Here is a 20,271-nt window from a genome sequence, read left to right on the forward strand (position 1 = left end):
GAAGCACATTGTCACAAGAGCTAATTCTTTGATTAAACTCTTAACTTTTGCTGTTAATGTATTATTTTGTAATGATATTAGGCAGATTGGAGAGCATTACATGGGGCTCTTGTTGGGTGCTTAGCATTACTGAGGAGAAAAAGTGATGTTGGTGTAGTCTCTTCCACTGATGCAAAAGCAGTTGCTGAGGTGTACTTAAAGACCCTACAGGTGCATTCTTTAGGTCAGCATGACAGGAAGGTAAGAATCCAAATGCATGAATTTTAATCAAGAAAAAAAAAAGAACTACTTGCCTTCATGTATAGCCACTGCCCTTTTACAAAATTTAACGTCAAAGCATTGTTGCAGCTTTGTTTTCAGCTTCTGGAATGCGTCTTAGAATGCTATCCCAATAAGGTTGCTTCCTTGGTATTCTTTCCAAACTCACTCGTTTTTAATATGTTTAATCATTCGTTTCTTCTAGTGATATTGGATAAATTGCCAGCTGCCTTCCTTTTTATTTTTTTACTTGTCAATTAAATCAATTTTCCTTTGCACGTTTGGCTAACTTTAGATGATAATTAGGCAACACAATTTCTTTCTGGTTTTGATGCTTGTTACTAATTTTTATTTTTCTTAAAGTTTAAAATAATTTTATTTGGTAATTGAACAACTTAATTGCGTTGTGCTTTTGAAGTTTTCAAATTTGTAAATGTTGATCTCTATTATGTTGTAATATTGTGATTTTATTTGAATTTTTCAATGTATATCTATGGCAGATAAACCTATTAGAAGGAATGCTTCAATGGATGCAAGTCTAGAACAGGTACATTTATTACCAGTTGAGGGAACTTTTTTTCCTTGGGACTTTATAGTGAAGGTTATCCTTTGCTTGTATGTTTTCATTTTATTTCTTTTTTTTGTTCATTTGTTGGGTCCCGTCCTGCAGCCAAAGGAATTAACTGAATCTCCTACAGTCTCGTATCCATCTCCTGCAAAGTTATCAGTTTCATTACCATCTACTTCATCCTTTGCTGCATCCCCTTTGTCATCCCAAGGACAAGTTCTTCCAGCCAACTCAACCCCTTCGAGGTGGCCTTGGCATGCTCTCTACTAGTGCCGAACGGCTACCCTTCGATGGTCGCCATCGTGCAGACATCAGATCAGGAGTACCAGACACCGCCAAAACTCCAGCCTCGCGAGCCCTTCGTTGCCGTTCTCCGCCGCGAGCAGAAGCCTCCAGGCTCGTACGTCGCTGTCGTGGATTCAAGGCCAGTTTCTGGCCTCCTCCGACATCGTCCAAGGCGAAAGGTAGCATGGGTGGACTCAAGGTATCAAGACGAACAAAGCCCAGCCAAGGATCGAGCTTTTAAGTGACCGGAGGATGGGGCTAAAATATTGATAAGGTTGTTCGTGAGCATGACCCGAAAGGTAGAGATGTTGAACTATTTCGCTGGCATCTATATGGTGATGGTAAATTGGTGATATTGCTCACTTTTTATATGAGTCAGTTACCTGGCTACTACCTGAATCATATTATAATGTGCTTATTATTAATCAGATATGTGAATGTTAATGCTCTGCTCTTATACTATCCAATTTTTCATCATGTATGTTTTCAAGGGAATTTCCTTTTATTATTTTGTTCTTTGTTGTCATTTTAAAATGGGTAAACAACTTATGCTTATACATATGTTTTCAATGTTTGATAGAGCCAACTATTACTTCATGCTGCATCAATTGTACGCCCCATCTCAGTCTACTTTACGAAGTGTGCCTTTCGAGAATTGAGGACAAAGATATATTCAATTAGGAAGATATTGTTGCTATCCATGGGTGTTGGTATGCAGTAGTTTCTTCATATATTTTCTGTCTAGTTTTATTCTTAATTTTTGTCAAGTTCTAGTGTTCAACTATCAGACAATGTTATAATTTCATACGCATTAAATCTCTTAATTATGTCAAAGATTCTCTCTCTCTCTATATATATATGTGTATGTGCTTGGGTTATATTGTTTTCTTTCTAGTCTGATATATGATATTTTATCTTGTGGAAGTCTTATATGTATATAGTTACCTAGATATTTTAGGTGAAGTATCTAGGTAACCAAAAATATCACTGGAATTGCAATGCCTAATCGCTTGAACAAATATTTGCACTTCTATATTGAAGGCAAACCAATCTTCCGGTATGTTTTGCCTGAATAACTTTTGTTATTATGAGAAGTTATCAACACTTCCAAGGCTCCAATGAGAGAGAGAGAGAGGAGGGAGGAGATGATAATTTATTCTAAGATTGATTGAGGGGTAATATATATTAAAAGGCATATAAGAATTTCGTTTAATATAGAAAGGAGGTGCGTAGAATTGTGTTTCACCACAGAAGGAAGCCAAGTGTATTAGTGTAATATCTGGCATACTTTGATATACGATGAACCCAGTCTTTCCTACAAGACTGCAGCCCCCTCCATAATATCTTGTGAACTTGTCAATAGAACTTATAATATGATTAGCAGATATTTAAGCAATCATTGATACCAAGTTGTTTAATTCATGCATTCACTGAGCCCTACAATCTCGGGAGTGTAAACTCTTGCAACTTGTTACTAGGTTTCATGCATTTTTTCTTATAACTATATTGATACCATCTTATATTATGATTTTACAGTTCTTGAGGTTGCTTTCAGTACAATTTGTTGAAGGTTTTTGCAATTTTAAATAATAAACTATATGTGGATATAGCTGATAATCATGACTGAACACTGCATTTTCTATTTTGTATGACTATATCTCAATTCAAGAAGCTTAGTTAAATGGTACACTTAAATTTATCCTTACTCGATCATGGTTGTTTTCCTTTGATTCTACCACAATAGATTAATCCAATGTTGAAATGGACAAGATGTTCATTCAAAGAAAGTGATGGATGAAATTTTTTTGTGGTTGTTAATTTTTTGTGCTCTTTTTCAAGAAAGTCATATATTGACTACATGACCTGTTACTTGCTTAATATACTATTTTTTTGTATATATATTTATAGAGTTTGTACTCAAATATTAATTTTCCATTTTATTTGGTATGTGAACATGATAAATCAAGTTGCAAAATGGTCTTCTGTGTAGGTACCAAGGCAAATGTAAAACCTTAGTGTACGATGTTACAAAATTTAAAAATAACTAAATTTTGTTTTCCACACTCCTTTCAAGCTAGTGCAAATATGTGTATCAAATACTGTAATTCACAACATCATTGGTCTCCCAACTGTCTCAAACCTTGTCAGCATTCTTACAATGTCAGTTTTTGTTTAATAATCTCTAAGAGGGATTAATCAACTAATTTTACATATTTAAATTGTTGGTTCTCTTATTCTTTAATATATTATGGTAAGATATACTATTTAATTATAATTTGAAGTCTTTAATTCATTGGTGCAGGGAACAAGGAATATCACATGACTGACTTTTAGGTGGATGTCTAGATTTATTAGGAAGAATATTAACAAAAGAAACATGATTGAGCTTGTAGTGATTTGGAGAAGAGAATTATATTGTCTTGTTGAGATTTATTGTATTATATATTTTGAATTTTATAGATTTATAATATCATAATGAATTTTTATTGAGAATTATTTAGTCTCATGGGGATTTGATGTATTTACATTTCAATTGTATGAATAAATGTTGTATGTATATGAATTTTTATTATGATAAATATAATTTTTTTTACAAGTTATGGTAATAATAATTAATTATGTGAGTAATTTTTTTATTTAAATTTATATCAAACTTCAATTGTTAAAAATATAATTAAAAGTTTTAAAAAATATCTATCAAAAAATAAATTTTTTTATATATAAATTTAATGTTACGGCGACACGTATTAACTGTTGGCGTTGCTAGCAATGACGACACTTATTAACTGTTGGCGTTGCAAGCAACGGTGACATGTATTAACTGTCGGCGTTGCCAGCAACGGCGACACGTATTAACTGTCGGCGTTGCCAGCAACGGCGACACGTATTAACTGTCGGCGTTGCCAGCAACGGCGACACGTATTAACTGTCGGCGTTGCAAGCAACAGCGACACGTATTAACTGTCGGCGTTGTCAGCAACGGCAACACCTATTAACTGTCGGCATAGCCAGCAACAGCGACACTTATTAACTGTCGGCGTAACTACCCTACGCCGGCATAGGCAAATACGACAGTTAGTTGACTGTCGTCATTGTTCAATAGCGACAGTTAAAAACTGTCGGGAAAGCCCGTTTTTGTAGTAGTGAGTATTGTTTTCAAAACGATTGCATTGAGAAAATGATTGCTCAAGTCAGGACGTGGAGCTCTTGAAACTTATCATTTGCTGGTCGAGTAGTTCTAATCAACTCTGTGCTGATGTCTATCCATTCTTACTGGTGTCAAGTGGTGGTGCTGCCCAAGAAAATTGGAAGTGAAATAGAAGCTATATGTCGAGCCTTTTTGTGGAAAGGCCATCATAGTTTAATAGGCCCTGCTGCAGTAGCTTGGACTGCTCTGTGTCAGTCTAAAACCTCAGGTGGGGTTGGATTTAAAAGTATTTCAGATTGGAATATTGCAGCTATGTTTAAGTATGTTTGGGCCATAGCTACTAAGGAGGACAATTTGTGGGTTAAATGGGTACATCATGTGTATGTAAAAGATGAAGAATGGTGGAACTATAGTGCCTCGATTCAAGGGAGTTGGTATTGGAGGAAAGTTGTGGCAATTAAGGATAAGGTGAAGAGTTTAGTTGATACAACTCAGTTCACACTTGATAGATTTAAAATTTCACAAGGGTACCAGTTTTTGAGTCCTGTAACTGATAGAGTATACTGGAGCAAAGTTGTTTGGAGCAGGCTTAACATCCCTAAACATAACATTTTGTTGTGGATGGCTATTCTAAAGAGGCTTAAGACTAAGGACCGAATGCTCAGATTCAATATAACTGTAGGGTCCAAGAACTTTACTTAACTAAGATAGATAGTAGTATTATAGTATTATCTTTATAGCTGTGGATTTTTGGTTCAGACCGGGACTTATTTGGACACTCATAGTAGTACTTGTAGATTTTCTAAGTTTAACCTATAGTTTAAGAATATTAATTTTAACCTAAGGTTTGATTAATATGACTGATATTGAAGATAATATTTATTATACTATAAGGTTTAGATAAGAACCAATATGATTTTAAGCACATGTTATGTATGGGTGATTAAGGATTAAGTATTTTGAGTATTAAATTTAATAAGGGTAAAGTTTAAATGCTCTAAGGTCAGTCAGCAGCTTTGAATACGTTTGAGGGCTTAGTCAAGGTTGTTTACTCAATTTGAATTAAGCTAAAAATGTGTAATTTCGTTTTTAAATAATCAGTGAATCCCGATATATCGCAGCTGTAGGGGGCGATATATCGCAGCATGTAGATACGGAAAACACGAAACGATGCACATTCGCCTCAAGCATAATGGTCCAGGCGATATATCGCCTATAGGGGCGATATATCGCCTCCTTCAGCATATTTGAATGTTTTTGAAATCATTTTCCATTCAACCCTTCAACCTCTTGATAAGTCCAGCAGCTTTTTGAATGAGTCTTCAACCTCTGCTGAACATCAATTCAAATTATTTTCACCTAAAAAGCCATTATTTTTATTCAAGTAAAATTAAGATCCTTTCATTCCTAAACTCTATAAATAGGACCTAGTACCCAGCCATTATTCATCTTTTGCTCTAAGTTCTGAGGCTGCAAGTTGCTAGGTGAGTGTGAGAGTGTAAACACTTGGGTTGGGAATCATAAGCTTGATCATCATAAGCTTATCAAACACTTGGGGAAAGTAAGGTTTTATAGTATTTCGGTTCGAGGTTTAGAATGGTCTTACAAGTCTTCAAGGTACTTCCACACTCTGGTTCATTGGTATTATTTTCTTTAAGTTCTCATAATCTTTTACCAGCCTTCTAACCTTATTCTTATTTTGGTTAGGAAATCTAAGAACTTGCACATAAGTTTTTGGTAAGTATTTTCTCAATGGTTTAGTCCTTCCATTCCTTTCATTTCTCTTCTTCACTATACTCACTCTTTTTCAAATGGTTCTTAGGAGTGTTCCAAAGTCCCAACTCTATCCTCTTATCCCGGTATTTTTGGTAAGGAAAATAGGATAGAATCTATATGTTATATGCTTATGTTATCTTATGTTTTTATGTTATGAAATGTGTTATGTATGTATGTATGTATGTAGACTTGGGCATATGACCCATATGACTAACAAGCCCCAAATAGATTATGGGCATATGACCTGCTTAGCTAGTAGGACCCCACTAATCTCATGGGCATATGACTTGTTTAGTCTATGGGACCCCAAGTAATAATGGCCATTATAGTATGTGTATGATATAAGTGTTAGGTTATGTTTTTATGTTTCCTATGAAATTTATGTATTAGGCTCATTCCTTTTTGTTTATATGTGCAGGAAAATAGCTATAGTGGCGGGTAAGGTTCGTGGATGCTTGGGGAATGTGAATCGGTGATGAATGGATTCAAGGAGTCGAGAGTTCGATTTCGAGGATGTAGTCTTTAATTATGGTTTATGTGTATTTTCCGCACATATTTATGTAATCTCTTTTCATTTCAATTAAGATATGTTTTCTTTTTAAAACAATGGGATCCCATATCCTGCTTTGAGTTATGTAAGTTTAAACGTTGGTTTTTACAAGTTTTTAATAAACTATGATCTTTTTCACTTGTAAGTTTTACTAAAGATTAGTATGTATAGTTTTCGTTAATGGTCCAAAAAGTCTAGAGTAGTTGGGTCATTACAATAATAGATAATGCAGATTGGATTCTTTGCAGCAGGAGTGTAGAATCGGTGGACCACCTATTTTTCAATTGTCCTTTCTCATTTGACTGTTTGAAACAGGTTAAAGAGTGGCTTAATTGGGGTGTGTGTTCAACATCATTGCCAAGAATAATTCGGTGGATTGGAAAGTCCAAGCTTAGCAAGTTTAAGAAGAGTTTGTACTCGGCTGCCATTGCCCACCTTGTGTATCAACTCTGGCGCACCAGAAATTGCAATCTGTGGCTGTCTTCTTTGGACAGTACTAATGTGGTAGTTTTCAAAATTAAGGATGCAATTAAAAAAAGAGTCACTTGTATGTGGCCTAGGAATGTAACTAAAAGAGATATAGAGTGGTTTAATACTTTGTAAAGAAAGATTTTTGTATAGTTTATCAGGTCTTCCTTTTGGAGGATGCGTCTAGTTTGTACAAACTTTTTTTGGAGTAATGATACTACTTGCTGATTTATCAAAAAAAAAAAGTATTGTTTTCAAATTGTTTTTTTTCAGCTGGTCTGTGTTTTTTGCATAATAAAAGAAAGGGAAGACATAAAGCATAGTAAGAAGAATAGCATTAGAAAAGGTGATAATTCCTCTTTGATGTTTTATTTGTAAGCTGTAAAGTTGATTTTACTGTATTTTCCTTTTTAATGTTAGTGGGTTTTACAAATGGTAGTATCCTTTGCCCTATGATGGAAAAACTCAATGTTGGAAACAATGCCTTGGCCTGATGATTACTTTCCTTTTTTTTCCACGGTTCTTTAGTTTGTTTCTAGATTACTTTGTGCCCAATGATGAAAACTTTTATTTTTGTATTGATATGTGCATTGATTTCATTTTGAGCCTCCATCTTTTCTGCTCTCACCATCTTTGGAACTCACCATGATCCATTATTTTATTTTTTTTATTTATTTATTACTATTTTCTCATGTTGGCTGTGGTGATGATGATTTGTGTTTGCTATTGGTGGTGTACTACTACAATTTGGACATCAGCCATCGGACATGAGAGGTCGGTTCTCCTTAAACCGACTTAATACATGTTCATAAGTCGGTTTACACCGAACCGACCTATCATGTATGGACATAAGGTAAGCATGGGAGGTGTATGTTGTTTCCAACATCATTGGCCGGACCTGCTAAGAGATGGTTCGAAAAGTACAAGAGGCACTCGATAACTTCATGGGATCAGTTGTCTAGAGACTTCAAGGAGCAGTTCCGGGCCATGATGGGAGTCAGACCAGAGGCATCCACTTTGACTAACGTCCGGCAACAGCCGGGCGAAACACTGAAAAGCTACCTGACAATATTTAATCTAGAGGTCGCACGGGCTCGAGATATGGATGACAGTGGGCACCTGATGGCTATCCGAGCTGGTGTGTTACCCGGAAGTGCCCTTTGGGATGACATGCAAGGGAAACCGGTGAGGTCAATAACCGAGTTTAACAGACGCACGCAGAGATTTGTCAATGTAGAGGAGGCGAGGTCAACGCTGAAGGCGACCTCGCAGACCGAAACTACAACGATAAACATTAACTCCGCCTCAACCTCGGCTGACCAAGCAGCTCCACAGCCTACCTCGGAGAATCCCTCCAAGAGGAAAAAGAGCAAGGGAAATAACCCCGAGGCTGAAGGAGGAAAGAAAAAGAAAGGAGAAAGGTATTTCTCCGTATATAAAGTACACACCGAACTCAACGAGTCTCGGGAAAACATATACCTGGCTAATGAAAACCAGGTCCCCTTTAGGCGTCCGGACCCAATGAGAAATCAAAAGTCAAAAAGGGATTCCAGTAAGTATTGCCGGTTCCATAGAGACACCTGTAATGACCCACTACTCTAGACTATTTGGACCATTAACGAAACTATACATAAAACTTACATTTTTACGAAAATACCATAATTTATTGAGTAACTTGCAAAAATGAGAGTTATTTACAAACAAACAGAATACTAAGAAGGATTATGGGATCCCCTTGTTTTTAAAACAAAAGATGATTTAAAAATAAAAGACATTACATATTTGGTGCGGAAAATACACATAAAATCATAAAAATTTAAAAGGAGACTACATCCTCGAATCGAATAACGCTCGGCCCCTTGACTCCATTCACCATCGATACACATCCTCCAAGCGTCACGAATCTTTCCACCTCTAAAGCTTATTTCCTGCACATAAACAGAAAGGAATGAGCCTAATGCCCAGCAAGGAAAAATCTAACACATAGTCATAAACATAATTTCATAATAACGTAAAGACATATCATAACACATAATTCACTTATTATAATGGCCATTATTACTTGGGGTCCCATAGACTAAACAAGCATATGCCCATGGGATTAGTGGTGTCCTACTAGCTAAGTAGGTCATATGCCCATAACCCATTTGGGGTCTTGTTAGTCATATGGGTCATATGCCCAAGCCTACAAACATACATACATATCATAACACATTAATAACATAAAACATATAGATAACATAAGCACATAACATATTGATTCTAGCCTATTTTCCTTACCAAAGTTACCGGGATAAAAATGGACTGAGTTGGGACTTTTTGGAACACTCCTAAAACCATAATGAAAAAGAGTGAGTCTTAAAGAAAGGAGATGAAATGAAAGAGAATAGGAAAACTAAACCATTAAAAGAAAATATGCTTACCACAACTTACGTGCTTAAGAACTTGGATTCCCTAACCAAAATAAGAATGAGGTTAGGAAATTGAGTAGAAGACTAAGAGAAAGGAAACATAATACAGAAAGGAACTAGAGTTTTGGTTACCTCAAAGATTTGCAAGATCAATCTAACCTCCACCGTAATACTATAGAACTCACTTCCCAAAGTGTTTGATAAGCTTATGATGTTTAAGCTTATAGTTTTTTCCCCAAACCAGGTGTTTACACTCTTAACACTAGCAGCTTCTGAACTTAGAGCAAATGGTGAATAATGGCTGGGTACTAGGTCCTATTTATAGAGTTTGGGAATGAAAGTATCTTGATTTTACTTGAATAAAAATAATGGCTTTTTAGGTGAAAATCATTTGAATAATCGTTCAGCAGAGGCTGAAGACTCGTTCAGAAGATGCTGGAAGTATGGAGGAGTTTGAATGGCTGAAAGGAAAAGAATTCAAAAGTATTTGAAAACATGTTGGAGGAGGCGATATATCGCCCCCTGTAGGCAATATATCGCCTGGGCCAGTATGCCCGAGGCGACCGTGCATCGTTTCGTGTTTTCCGTATCTACGTGCTGCGACATATCGCCCCCTATAGCTGCGATATATCGGCACACGCTGAATATTTAAACACGAAATTACACATTTTTAGCTAAGTTTGAATGGAGTAAACAGCCTTGACTAAGCCCTCAACGTACTCAAAGCTGCTGACTGACCCTATAACATTCAAACTTTACTCCTTATTAAATTTAATCCTAAAAAAATACTTAATCCTTAATCACCATTCATAACATGTGCCTAAAATCCTATTGGTTGATGTATAAACCTTATAGTATAATAAATATAATCCTTAATATCAGTCATATTAATCAAACCTTAGGTTATACTTAATATTCTTAAACTATAGATTAAACTTAGAAAATCTATAAGTACTACTATGAGTGTCCAAATAATTCCCGGTCTGAACCAAAAATCCATAGTAACAAAGATAACACTAAACATACTATAATACTAATAAACAATTAGCTAAGTAAAGTTCTTGGACTCTACAACACCGGACACACCACTGATGAATGTCGACAGCTGAAGGACGAGATCGAGAGGTTATTTCCGGCAGTACGTCAAAAACCAGAGTATTGGACAGACTACTGCGAGTCAGAGAGTAGCCGCGCCTTCGACGGCACAAAATAATAACTCCCGATCTCGGGAAGAAGACAGGCCCCCGCCGATTGATGGAGAGGATGTAATAACCATCTCGGGAGGGCCTCATCTCGCAGGAGGGGGCAGAAATGCTCAAAAGCGATACGTTAACGAGTTGAAGACAGGGGACGGGTCTCCTTATGAACCCGAACCTAGGGCACCAAAAAGCCAAAGGGTTGAAACGCAACCGATAACATTCAATGAGGAGGACGCATCTCATGTTCAATTCCCTCATCATGACCCATTGGTTATTACCCTTCAGCTTGCCAACAAGAGAGTCTGCCGAGTTCTCATAGATAATGGGAGCTCGGTCAACATTCTTTATAAGGCGACTCTTGAGAAAATGGGACTCTCCCTTCGTGACCTGAAAGCATGTGCAACTACTTTGTACGGCTTTTCAGGAGAAGGGACTGCTTGTATGGGATCCATTGAACTCCCCGTGACCTTGGGAGACTATCCAGTCTCGGTGACCAAGATGATGGAGTTCGTGGTGGTAGAATTACCATCGGCCTACAATGTACTGCTCGGGAGACCCACCCTGGTCGGGCTGGGGGCAGTGTCATCTGTGAGGCACCTGGCCCTTAAGTTCCCAACCCCAAGCGCGGTCGGGACTTTAAAAGGAGATCAATTGGCAGGAAGGGAGTGCTATAGCATTTCTTTGAGGGGAAAGAAACAAACGAGCGCTTAGGCACTCGTTATTATACAAAATAAAGATGGGACGGTTTTGGAAATTGATGAGGAGATCGATCCGAGGATCGAGGAAAAAGTTGACCTCCAACCTTTGGAGGAGCTCGAAGAAGTTCAGCTCGAGGCAGCTGATCCCTCAAAGAAGGTGAAGGTCGGAAAACACCTCCAAAACGAGGCAAAATAGCAATTAATTTGCTTTCTGAAGAAAAACCAGGATGTCTTCGCATGGTCACACTCAGACATGGTGGGGATAAGCCCAAATGTAGCGAGCCATGCATTGAACATAGACAAAAGCTTTCCCCCGAAGCAACAAAAGCGAAGACAACTAGACGAAGACAGAAAGAAAGCACTAAAGGAGGAAGTTGACAGGCTGAAAGCAAACAATTTCATTAGGGATGCTTTTTCACCTGACTGGGTAGCCAATCCAGTTTTGGTCCCGAAGCCCAATGGGACGTGGAGAACCTGCATTGACTACTCAGACCTCAACAAGGCCTGCCCAAAAGACTGTTTTCCACTGCCAAGAATTGATCAGCTCGTGGATGCCACGGCGGGGCATGGCCTGATGTCTTTCATGGATGCCTATTCTGGATATAACCAGATTCCCATGCATGCCCCCGACCAAGAACATACGAGCTTCATTACAGATAAAGGGCTATACTGTTATAATGTTATGCCATTCGGACTCAAGAATGCTGGAGCCACGTACCAGCGGCTCGTAAACATGATGTTTTCAGAGCAAATATGGAACAACATGGAAGTTTATGTTGATGACATGCTTGTAAAGTCTCAACTTAACAAGAACCATGTTGATGATCTCAAAGAGTGCTTTGGCATACTCAGGAAATACAACATGAAGCTAAATCCTCAGAAGTGCACTTTTGGGGTATCTTCGGGAAAATTTATGGGCTTTATTGTCAACTCTCGAGGGATCGAGGTTAATCCCGACAAAATAAAGGCCCTGATTGATATGCCTTCACCTTGGAAGCATAAAGATGTCCAAAGCTTGACAGGCAGGATGGCCACCCTGAGCAGATTCATCTCGAAGTCAACGGATCAAGGCCTTCCATTCTTCAACTTATTGAAAGGAAGTAAGAAGTTTGAATGGACAGAGGAGTGCAAGCTGGCCTTTCAGGAGCTCAAAAAGCACTTAGCTGAACCGCCCATCCTATCGAAGCCTGAGATGGGAAAGGTATTGTTCTTGTACCTCTCAACCACCGAACACGCGATAAGCGCGGTGCTCGTTCGAGAAGAAGAGAAATTGTAGAAACCCGTCTATTACATCAGCAAAAGATTACTGGGGGCAGAGTCAAGATATCCACTGATGGAAAAGCTTGCCCTCAGCCTAATCCACTCATCTCGCAAGCTCCGCCCCTACTTTCAAGCACATCCCATCCATGTACTGACAGATCAACCACTTAGGCAAGTCCTGTCTAAACCAGAGGCGTCGGGTCGGCTCCTTAAATGGGCTGTTGAGCTCAGATAGTTCAAGATCACTTACCATCCAAGAACAACCATTAAGGCACAAGCCTTGGCAGACTTCATAGTGGAGTGCACTGGTATAGCCGAAGACGAGGTAATAACCACGGCCCATGAACTGTGGAAACTTTACGTCGATGGCTCGTCAAATGAAAATGGAGCGGGGGCAGGAGTTATTCTGATCACTCCTGCAGGGAGCAAATTTCACTCTGCTTTAAGATTTGGTTTTAAAGCATCTAATAATGAAGCTGAATACGAGGCTTTACTTGCGGGACTACGAATAGCAAAAGAGCTCAAGGCCAAAGCTATACATTGCTACAGCGACTCCCAGCTCGTGGTTAATCAAATCTTGGGGGAATACCAGGCTCGTGGCACAAGAATGGCAGCTTATCTGGCGAAGGCAAAATCCGCATTAGAGTATTTCGAGTTTTATGCAATCGAACAGGTTCCCCGAGAACAAAACTCAAATGCAGATGCCTTAGCTCGGCTCGCCACTTCCGCCGAAAATGAAGAGCTGAATGTTATACCCGTAGAACACCTATCAGCACCAAGCATTACTGAGCCAGACGAGGAAGATGTGTGTATGATTGAAATAGAACCAACCTGGATGAGTCCAATAGTTGATTATCTCGAAAATGGAATTCTTCCAAGAGATCGAAATCAAGCTCGAAGGTTGATGTATCAACTTCCTCGTTACACCATTCTGGATGGAAAGTTATACAGAAGAGGGTACTCCATGCCGCTGCTTAGATGTGTAACTCCTCCCGAAGCTAAAAAGATCATTGCAGAAATTCATGAAGGGTTCTGCGGAGATCATACCGGGGGGCATAGCCTGTCCAAGAAGATTATACGCCAAGGATATTTCTGGCCAACCATTAAAACGGACTCTTTCGAGTACGTGAAAAAGTGCGACAAATGCCAGAGATTCGCAACGATACCCCGAGCTCCACCTTCCGAACTGACCATGTTGACATCTCCATGGCCTTTCGCGGTATGGGGCATCGACCTTATAGGCTCACTCCCAACTGGCAAAGGCGGAGTAAAATATGATGTGGTCGCCGTTGATTACTTCACAAAATGGACAGAGGCTGAGCCATTAGCGACCATAACTTCGAAAAAGATCCTTGATTTCGTGGTAAAGAACATCGTATGCCGATATGGAGTACCAAGAAAGATTGTATCTGATAACAGAACCCAGTTCGATTGTGACCTATTCACCAACTTTTGTGACAAGAATGGTATAATAAAGAGTTTTTCATCAGTGGCTCACCCTCAAGCGAATGGTCAGGTCGAAGCCGTTAACAAAACCCTCAAGAGTTCTCTGAAAAAGAGGTTGGAGGAGGCAAAGGGACGATGGCCTGAGGAATTACCTTAAGTCCTTTGGGGATACAGAACTACAGCTCGGACATCAACGGGACATACCCCGTTCTCTCTAGCGTACGGATGCGAGGCAATGTTGTCCATCGAGGTCGAAATCCCAACGATTCGAACTCAAATTTACGATCAGGATACAAATCGCACTCGGCTCGAAGAAACCCTAGACTTGATCGAAGAAAAAAGGGAAGAGGCTCAGCTGAGAAATGCTGCTTACCAGCAACGAACCACAAGATATTTCAATAAAAGGGTTCGAGATCGAAAGTTCGGAGTGGGAGACCTGATTTTGAGACGCGTATTCTTAACAACCCGAGATCCAGCAGCTGGAGTGCTTGGGCCAAACTAGGAAGGACCATACCAGATAGAATAAGTCATCCGACCTGGCGTATACAAACTTGCGAGATTAGATGGGAGCCTGATACCACGAGCATGGAATGGCGAACACCTTAGACCATATTATCAATAGTGTAGGAAGTGTTGCCTGTAACCATGAATTTCTATCTGTACTAGTTTGTTTGTTTGTTTGTCTGTTTCTGAATTTCATCAAATAAAAGGTCTGCTTTGTTTCACATGTAGTGTATTTTTATTTTTGCAATCTCCCTTAATTTAATAACCTATGGTCACACTCATAGGATATTAAGGGGGCATCATTGGTATACATACCACCAGCTTAAAAAATAAAAAATATATATAAAGTATTTGGATGTAACCAAGTACGCGATTTAGCTAGTTCGGACATAACCGAATTATCAAAAACATAAAGTATTTGGATGTAACCAAATACGCGATCTTAGATAGTTCGGACATAACCGAATTATCAAAAACATAAAGTATTTGGATATGACCAAATACCCGAGCTTAGGTAGATTGGATATAACCGACCATTAAGAACCTAAAACATTTGGAGTTAACCAGATGTGCAAACACAACAGGTTTGGAACAAACCAGCCAAATTATCGATCGATGATAAATGGGAGCCGAAACCTATTGCAAAATATGTCGAGATCGAGGCTGGAATATCTTAAAGAAAAATAGTTTCGAACTCATAACCTCGGAGGCAAAATACTGAGGATGAGGAAAAGTGACTAAAAAGATAACCAAATCATTCATATTACATACCATATAAGTACTTTCGAGTTCGTGGTTAAAGTAATATCCGACCTTGATAAGTAATGAGGTCGGAAGCGGATAATTCGAATAAACTATGCATGAATGCATCGAATTTCGAGCCCAAGTCCAAACTATGTTTGTATGAATAAATAAACATAACCGGTTCATCCATTTAAAAATATGCAAAATATTTCGAGCAATGTAAAGCATATAAAAGAATGGTAAAAGAAATTATATCAGCCCCGTGGGCATATATTAAAATAGTTACAGAAATAAGGGGACGCAGCCCCGATAACTGATCTCCCCGAGGTCAGATTCAAGAAAGAGGAGTCTACTTGGCCTTCTCAGCATCAGTGGCACCGAACCCTTCAGGACGAATAGCATGGCTATCCTCCTGAGCTTCCTCCGAAACGGTGCCCGGAGCAGCCTTTTCCTTCTCGAGCTGCTCAGCCTTCTCCTTCTCAAGCCGTTCAGCCTCCTCCTTCTCGAGCCGGGCATTCCATCGTTCAAGAAACGGCGCCTCGTGGGGACCCAAGAAGCTGGTGTCCAGCTCTTCGTTATAAGCCCACATCCGGTACATGGCTGAGTCGACCGCCTTTTCCTTCTTGTCTTTGAACTCGGCAGTAAGGCGAGCTTTGACATCCTCTATGAAGTCGAAGGTGGCGGCCTTGTCCTCTTCGAGCTTCTTGTTTGTCTCCCGAAGATGGATGTTATCTTTCTTTTGCTCCTCGAGTTCAGTTTTCAGCTTTCCGAGCTCCTTGGCCATTTCCTCACGCTCCTTAACCATTGCCTCGAGCTTAGCATTCGCCGCCTTCAGATCGTCGTTTGCTCTAAGGTGGAGGTCCCTCTCCTCTTGAGCATGAGTCTTGCTCGAATGGATCTCGTTGTTCAGCTCGTAATTGAGCTGGGCAGTGAAGGCAAGTGCCTGAAAAAAGGAAGAAACCACCATTAGCCTCAGGACAGTATGAATGTGAGCAAAAGGAATAAAGAAGGATACTTACCGCGGCAGTGTGCTCGATACTCTTCTCGTACAGGACAGTGCGGTCTCGGGTGCCAGTTAGGCACTGCCACTGAGGAGCCTGGAAACTGCCGTAGCTCTGGCCGATCCGTGACATGACATCCAAAATCAGCGTAGATCCATGAGGTCCGGCAGCGTTATCCACCACATATGAGTCCATATGGGTGGAGATGGTTAGCTTCTGAGCTCGAGAAGCAGAAGGTCTCTTGGCGAGCTGAGCAGAAGACGTTTGACCCGCCACAGGAGGTTGGGATTCGACCACGGCAGGGATACCAGCCTGCGAGGCCGGTGCCACCGCAGAGACGACAGCCTGCGAGGTCATGGGGGCACTGATCTGGCCAGTCGACGTAGCAGCAGAGCTCGAAGCTAGCGGGGGAGGAGGAGGCGCTTTCTTAGATCTCTTGGAGCCTTTCCCCGGCTGGCTGGTCTTCACCGACTCTGCCCTGGGGCGTTTGCTCCTCTTGGCGCCTGCATTGTCGATAAGGGCGTCGAGGTCAGAGTCCATCTCGCCTGCACAAGTCACAACACTGAGTCAGTAAAAGAGAAATTTACAGCAAGTAATTTCGGTATCAGACACATAGAGTGATATGGAGGAAACCTAACTGGAACTCTCCCCCGAGCTCGAGCTTGGGGACCATGAAATTCCCCCGTCTTCAGAGGAGGCGGGGGGAGTGCCTTCCCTATAAGTAGGGGATAACCTCGAGAGGTCCCTATAGTCATTGGTCCCGTACTGCACCGCTATCCCATTCCACACCTCGTCCGTGGTGTACATGGTATCATATTTCCCGAGCCCACTATCGAACCTATGGACACAGTCATCTACCCAACTCCATATGTAGAAGTGGTATCTATCCTGTGGGCACGAGACTAACCTATTGGGCCTGTGTTCTAGTAGTGTGGGGGACCACATCCTCGAGGTAGGGAGGACTTTACCTTCATCTGAGTCCGAGCTCGAGGCTTCATCATTGGCCTCATTCCCGGACCGCGGACTCCTCAGACGAACTGGGAGTGTTGGCCTCCTCTCTCTCCTCGGAGGAAGGGCGCCTGTAAGCAGGGGCACCTCCTCCCAACGTTCGTATTTTTTATTAGACCAGTCAGAGGTTGACTGGCCTTCTCCCAACAACCCACAGGCTAGGAGCTTGCCCTCTTGAAGAAGATACGAAAGAGACCTCCTGCAATAAGGAAGTCGGAGCAAGGCCTCTCTGTGCTCCCCCATTGCCTCGGTGGGGGAGGGATGCTTAAAATTAGCTGAAAAGCGAAACACATTTCAGCTAAGTACGGTCTTGAGGGCTAAAATTCTCAGCTCAAAAAAATAATAATAAAAGTAACAAGAGGTACTTACGAATCCGCCTGAATGATCGATGTCGAGACAGGGACAAACCGTCTGTCCAGAAAAAAGCCTTTTTGGAGTCAGGAAGGTGGTTTGGAAGATCTTCAAAAATCTTCGTCTCTTTGGGGTAGCTCGAAAGATAATAAAAACCATCTCCTCCCCGAGCTCGGGAGGGGTTACTTTTCAAACAAAAAATATATAAGATCTCTTGAGGTGAAGGTCCTTCCCACCCCAGCTCGTGGAACAAGGACCTCAGGGCAGACAACACCCTGTATGAATTGGTGTTGAGTTGGAATGGAGCCAACCCAACGAAATCAGTGAAGTCTCTGAAAAAGGACTTCAAGGGCAGCAGAGCTCCTGCCCTTATATGTTCCTGGCTCCAGGCAAAATATTTCACACTGACGTCGCGGCCCCCAGGGGCGAAACAGCTCCGTTCATGACTAGCCAGAGCTCGACACTTCAGGGTGTCCAGCGAACTAAGGCCATGGAGGGCCAAAATGTCAGTTATTTGGTCGGTGGTGGTAACCGAGCTCTGGTAGAGCTCGGCTTCGAACATCTCTCTCCGAGGCCACGAGGACGAAGGTTCCGCCATTAAAGAAAATTGGAGTTCCCCTGGATGATATGCAACCGTGACTTTTAGCGCAGGGTCGAGGGGAATTGGCCTAGGTCCTTGGTTGGGCTCCGGATAGATGGCCTCCCGAAGAACTCTTCTCTTCTTTTCAATGACCTCGCCTATCTAACGGCGATAGTGGGCTCGAGTGTCCTCTTGCTCGCGCGCAAGCTCGTATTCTTGTATCCGACGCTGATTCCGGGCGAACAGCGATTCTGGGCTCGGAGATTTAGGCTCGTATGGGATGGCTCGCAATGACCCCCACCGTCTTTCCAGATTCTGTGACATCTAACGAGAAAGAAAAAATGGTGAGGGCCATGCATGCAAGAATCATGAGCTCGATGGTATGAGCTCGGGGATTTAGGAACAAGAAATTAAATATTGAGATCCTTACTAGAGTCAGAGCGTGTGTTCCACGGGAGAGAAAAGGAGCGTGGAAGATTTTTTGAAAATCCCGAAATACAAGGGAAAGAAAGGTGGCGGTTAGCCAGGAAGGGCATTCTCAGTTTTCGTGCATTTGTCAAGGACAAGGGTTTTTACCCGAAAACTTATTAGACAAGAAACATGGCCTAAAATTTTCAAAACCCAGAAAATTGAAACTTTGTTCAAACGTTAAAACTGGATATAAACCAGTGATGCGAAATCCAGCAGGGGAAGTCTAGGAAACTTGAAAGCCTATCGAAATGAAACCCCCTATCTTATTATGCTAAGAACGTAAACTAGCATACACAGCAAAAACAGTATAAAAAAAAACAACAGAAATGGCATACTTACACAGTGATGGTGATTGCAGAGAAATCGTCGACTGAATAAGAGGTTGCAAGAAAGAACTCACTGACTCGAACAGACCAGGATTTCTTTGTTTCTTGGGTCGAGAAAACATGCGCAGGACAGAAGCTTCTTAGGAGAGTCTGGTTTTCTGGTTGTTTTTCTTTTCTTGCTTACAATGAACAAACGTGAAGAAGAAGATGAAGAGGGGGGGGGGGGGGGGGGTCTTGTATATATAGGTGGAAAAATGGAATTAATCAGGAGCGTCGAATGAAATCCTCACTAGATCGAACGGATGGGGTTCAATGACAAGAAGGCGCCAAAAAGTTGTCAGACGGACGATCGTGGGCATGTTTCCAAGGTACTCAAGTGCCTAAAGTGAGCAATACCCAGCTGACGCGTGTCCATTTTCAAGAGTGTGACGGTACGGTCCCCCAGAGGAAGTAGTTCAAAAGTTTCATTCTCTTAGGATTCGAACAAATACTTTTGAGGGGGCAAGATGTTATACCCAGATTTCGAGCTATAGTAAATATGACCTCGAAAGTTGAGTTCGCAATAAATGGTCTCGTGAGGGTTAGGTCATGCTCTAGGATTGTAAATCGAGCCTGCAAAGTACGATACATGACCTCGAATATCGTGACCTCGAAATAATCTCGATCTCGAAAGGTAGCTCTGAGAGAACCCTCATCTTCAGGAATAACTTCGGAGCAAGGGTCTTGAGCTCGACGCACTATCTCGAAAGCCACGTTAGCTCGGGAGATGTCACTGGCTCGGGCAATGATGGGAAACTTGGGAGGCAAGAGCCTTAGAGATATGCGATCGCCGCTTTGAATATCAACAAGTATTATAGACATGAGATGTAATCCTCATTTATTAATGTAAATCCCCAAGAATCGTGGGATATTATTTAATCAGTTATGCGTTTCCTAGTCTTCAGGGACGTTTCCTTTTTTATCTGATTATAGGCATTTAAAGCCATTTATTTTATTCACAAAAGAGTAACTACCCAAAATATGTGGGATAGTATTCTGCATCCTTTTCTATAAATAGAGAAGCCATGCACCATTGTAAAGGACCGAAATTTTGATCCTTGAGAGAAAACTCTGGAGAATTCATGCTAAATAATTTTTCAGAGATAATCTTGAGATTAATAACAGAGACCCGTGGACTAGGCAGATTTAACTGCTGAACCACGTAAAAAATCGTGTGTTT

The 20,271-nt window shown here is 40.9% G+C and overlaps 1 long non-coding RNA gene across 1 annotated transcript; it reads left to right on the forward strand.

Moving 5' to 3' along the window:
* Positions 1–1,115: 1,115 nt before the first annotated feature.
* On the forward strand, positions 1,116–1,989 carry LOC133789099 (uncharacterized). The gene is made up of 2 exons (XR_009873461.1): positions 1,116–1,410; positions 1,692–1,989. It is a non-coding gene; the product is annotated as an uncharacterized LOC133789099 (long non-coding RNA).
* Positions 1,990–20,271: the final 18,282 nt, after the last annotated feature.

The sequence above is a fragment of the Humulus lupulus genome, chromosome 7 (genome assembly GCF_963169125.1).
Source record: "Humulus lupulus chromosome 7, drHumLupu1.1, whole genome shotgun sequence".
Lineage (NCBI taxonomy): Eukaryota > Viridiplantae > Streptophyta > Magnoliopsida > Rosales > Cannabaceae > Humulus > Humulus lupulus.